Genomic DNA, 5,215 nt, shown 5'->3' on the forward strand with positions numbered 1-5,215 from the left:
TTCAACTCCTTCAGACTCCCACTTGGACTTAGAACAAGTACAATGCTCGATTCCCATGTCACTTAGTATCCCATCTGATACGTCACGTCATTCAGACTTTCTTGATCTCGAGTACAACTGTCAAAACAAATGATTAACTTTTAATCCATTTGAGCACGGCCATGCATTTTCAGTTGTTGCTCGTCAAGTGGCCCGAGGACACTGTACCCTAACATGGTTAGGAGGACATAATCCATTCTTGCGCTCCCACTCAACTTCATGTCTATCCTGTCCTTCCCAGTATCCGCCTTTATAACCTCCTTTTACGGCGCGGCGTTTAACGGAACCAAAGTCAGACATTCCTTACATAAGATGAGCTAAGCACTCATGTTTTGAGGAATCTCTTCAATCTTGTCTTTGTGAGAAGTTTGACGATTTCATCATTCTTTGGATGAACTTCTCACGTTTGAGGGTTATTCCAGTGTATAATCCCTATTATGCACTCACGTAGTCGAATCGAATACACTATTTCTATAGCCCATGAAACTGCGCTATCCCATCGACTCCCGTACTAGTCTTCGTGAGTCATTGTTGTCCATGCAATGACCTGGACTAGGGAATTGATAATAAATCACTCCAAGTTCACTTAGTAGGGTTTCATTCATCAGATCACGTATCTGACAAGCCTACTCGGAGCGTTTTCTTTATCGTGTGGACTGTCTCTTAAAATACCAAACCAAATTTTAAGGACAAAATAAAATTTCTTTTATTTTATTTATCGAATGTAAGTAATTAGGCACATAAACTCTATTATGAATCCAAATTACATTTGTTGCCATTCCCCAATGCGCTTTATACCAATGTCCCTCATGTGTGAATCATGTTTGGGCTGAGGTAACGGTTTGGTTAACGGATCTGCAACGTTATCATCCGTATGAACCTTGCAAATTACCACATCTTTTCTCTCTATGATTTCTCTAATCAAGTGGTACTTCCTTTGGATATGTTTGGATTTTTGGTGCGCTCTTGGTTCCTTGGCTTGGGCTATAGCTCCGTTGTTGTCACAATAGAGAGTCACGCCCTCTTCCATGCCAGGTACGACACCAAGTTCTGTCATGAACTTCTTGATCCAGACTCCTTCCTTTGCAGCTTCCGAGGCCGCTAGGTATTCTGCTTCAGTGGTAGAGTCTGCAACTGTGCTCTGTTTGGAACTTTTCCAACATATCGCTCCTCCATTCAGACAGTAGACGAACCCAGATTGTGATTTGAAGTCGTCTCTATCCGTTTGAAAGCTTGCATCCACATGGCCTACAACTTTTAGTGTATCTTCCCCGCCATATACCAGGAAATGATCCTTAGTCCTTTTCAGGTACTTTAGGATATTCTTGGCGGCGTGCCAGTGCGCTTGGCCTGGATTTGATTGGTAACGGCTACACATGCTCAAAGCATATGAGACGTCTGGGCGAGTGCAGATCATGGCGTACATGATTGATCCTATTGCCGAAGCATAGGGTACTTTCATCATGTGTGCTAGCTCATCAGGACTCTTAGGACACTGATCTTTGCTAAGCACCATACCATGTGACATGGGAAGGAATCCTCTTTTGGAGTTTGTCATCTCGAACCGTTGAAGAATCTTATCTATATAAGTTTCTTGACTAAGTCCGATCATCCTCCTTGATCTATCTCTATAGATCTTGATTCCCAATATGTATTCTGCTTCCCCTAAGTCCTTCATAGAGAAGCATTTCCGAAGCCAGTCTTTACTGATTCTAACATCGGAATATTGTTTCCTATGATTAATATGTCATCGACATAAAGGACTAAGAAAACTAGGTCGCTCCCACTAACCTTCTTGTAAACACAAGATTCTTCTGCATTCTTGAGAAATCCAAATTCTTTGATTTTCTCGTCGAATCGAAGATTCCAACTCCGGCTTGCTTGCTTGAGTCCATAAATGGATTTCTTAAGCTTGCAAACTTTTCCAGCATTTTTGGAATCTACAAAACCTTCGGGTTGTGTCATGTACACATCCTCTTCCAAGTGTCCGTTCAGGAAGGCGGTTTTGACATCCATTTGCCAAATCTCATAATCATAATGAGCTGCAGTTGCTAGAATGATCCGAATGGATTTAAGCATTGCGACAGGTGAAAAGGTTTCATCATAGTCTATGCCATGAATCTGTTTGTATCCTTTTGCCACGAGTCTAGCTTTGAAAACGCTAACGTTTCCATCCTTGTCAGTTTTTACTTTGAAAACCCATTTGCATCCGATTGGTTTTGCTCCATCGGGCAAATCGATCAAGTTTCATACTTGATTTTCTGACATGGAATCCATTTCCGATCTCATGACTTTTAGCCATTTTTCGGAGTCGGGGCTCGTCATAGCTTGGTTGTAGGTACTCGGCTCATTATCTTCTAACAGTAGGATATCTGTTTTCTGAGATAATTCCTGGAGCCTTTGAGATCTACGAGGGGCCTGAACAACTTTTGGAGTGTTCTCAACTAGTTGAGATGTCTCCTGCGAATTTGATTCGACTTGAGCGGGAGGTACTCTCTCGACCTCATTTTCCTCTTCCATACTTTGTGTATAGATAGGAGCCGCTAAACCTCTTGATATTTCTATATCTGTGTTTATTTGTTGCTCATATCGAATTTCATCGATATCTACATTTCTCCCACTTGTCTGTTTGGAAAGGAATTCCTTTTCAAGGAAGACACCATCTCGAGCAACAAACACTTTGTTCTCAGATTCGTGGTAGAAGTAGTAACCCCTTGTCTCTTTTGGATAGCCCACAAAGAGACATTTGTCTGATTTAGGTGCGAGTTTGTCTCCTTGTAAGCGTTTTACATAAACTTCGCATCCCCAGACTTTGAGAAAAGACAGCTTTGGAATCTTTCCAAACCATAACTCATATGGCGTCTTTTCTACAGCTTTTGACGGAGCTCGGTTAAGTGTGAAAGCAGCCGTTTCTAGAGCATACCCCCAGAACGTGTTTGGAAGATTTGCTAAGCTCATCATAGATCGAACCATGTCTAACAAGGTGCGATTTCTCCTTTCAGAAACACCATTCATCTGGGGTGTTCCTGGCGGAGTGAGTTGAGATACTATACCACAACTCCTAAGATGATCGTCAAATTCTTGACTTAAATATTCACCACCTCGATCGGATCGAATGGCTTTTATTTTCTTGCCAAGTTGATTCTCTACTTCGTTCTGAAATTGTTTGAACATGTCAAACGATTCGGACTTATGCCTCATCAAGTATATGTATCCATAACGAGTGAAGTCATCCGTGAACGTGATGAAGTAGCCATAGTTACCTCTCGCCGGAGTACTCATTGGTCCGCATACATCCGTATGTATGAGTTCCAAGGGTTCTTTGGCTCGGTCTCCTTTTCCTTTAAAAGAAGACCTCGTCATTTTACCCATTAAACATGATTAGCATGTGTCATATGATTCTAAATTATACGAACCTAGAAGTCCATGTTCATGGAGCTTCTTCATGCGTGTCATGTTAATGTGACCCAAACGACAATGCCAAAGGTAACTTGGATTTGAATCATCTGACCGTAGCCTATTGGTTTCTATGTTGAAGACTTCGTTCTCAATATTCGTAATATAGAGACCGTTGTATAGCTTAGCACTGGTATAAAACATTTCACCTTTGTATAAAGAACAACGCTGGTTTTTTATTAATAGGTGATATCCCTCTTTGTCTAATTCTGAGACTGAGATAATGTTTCTAGAAATAGAGGGTACATAATAGCAATTATGAAGTTCTAAAACTAGACCAGTTTCCAAAGGTAGACTGAAAGTTCCTACAGCTTTCGCAGCAACCGTTGCTCTATTTGCTACTCGTAGGACAAGCTCTCTTCCAGATAAATACTTGATTCCCTTAAGGCCCTGCACATCATAAATGATATGAGCACCACATCCGGTATCGAATACCCAGGATTGAGAATCAAATGTATTTGCTAAGTTAACTTCGATAACATAGATACCTTGGTCGGAATCGTGAGTTCCTTCCTTTTTCCTTTTGTTCTTCTGAATCAGTTGAAGTTCTTTCTTTGATTCAGACATTCCAATGCCTCTCCGGATTGCCTTAGAAGTTCCGTACTTCCTCAACCGTGATTTGTTTCGGGACATGTCCCTTAATCGACGGATGATTGTGTGTGCATCCATTTTCCTGAATCTCTTTTGAAGATTAGGCTCCATGGTTGCCAACATAAGGCAAGTTACTGAAATTGATTTCATCCGGATACTTTTGGCCTGCTTTTGTTCCTCAATCTTTGAGTTCGCAGTTATTCTTGGAATAGGGGTATCCAGTACGCTTTCTTTGTTTGTAGATTTGAGAACACTTCTCAATCTCTTTTCCCAATCAAGGAAGTTATCCATGTTCAATTTGTCCTCATCAAGGATTGAACATAGGTTGAAAAGATTGATTTTTGCCATAGTAAAACTACATGAAACAGAAAAAGGATTTTGCTAAGTATTACATTCGATAATTTTTGCAAAAAGTCCTAAGTTTTTGCCACATTATTCAAGATAAAACGTGTCCCTAGATGAATAATGCGATTCCGAGATCCCATCTCTCAAGGATTAAGCGGACTAGGGCCCTGCCCTTAATTCCCATTGATTTAGGTGAGTGAATACTTTCACTGATCATACCATATGATTCTCGGTTGATGGATTACATGTTTAGTGTAAAATCCATCCTTTTGCCTCGAGTATCCAAGACTCTCTTGCTGATCTCGTTGAGTAGAACCATTTAGACATGTAGGCCTCTTCTATAGGCCTACCCGCAATGTCCCAAGGTAGAGGAGGTACTCTGCGAAGGCCGACCCACCTTCCTCGAACAAGGGCGCAAGGAGTGTCTTAATTTGGATAGGCACTGTACTCAAAATTACTTTTAGGGACTTTTACGCTAGTCTGGCGTTCGTTTTAGTGAACTAATTAGCCTAACTAACATCCACGACATAAAGCGTAAATAAGTAAGTAAATGCGCGCGAGAAAGTAAATCAAGCACATATGGATCCTAGTATTGCCCCTAACCTAGAAGATCTAATCTCCTTTGGTTTGCTTCTTGTTTCGCCTTTTAGTTCGTCTAGATCTCCGTCTTTGAACCTCCATTGATTTCTCCCACTCGCCTTTGAATTTCTTCCTTGAGTTTCATCAATGGACTCATAAACCCTAAACTCTAATTACAAGACTCAAACGATTCGCAGATCGTGTA

This window comes from Eschscholzia californica, unplaced genomic scaffold (genome assembly GCF_041429995.1).
Source record: "Eschscholzia californica isolate CP2 unplaced genomic scaffold, dmEscCali1.0.p SCAF_1, whole genome shotgun sequence".
NCBI lineage: Eukaryota > Viridiplantae > Streptophyta > Magnoliopsida > Ranunculales > Papaveraceae > Eschscholzia > Eschscholzia californica.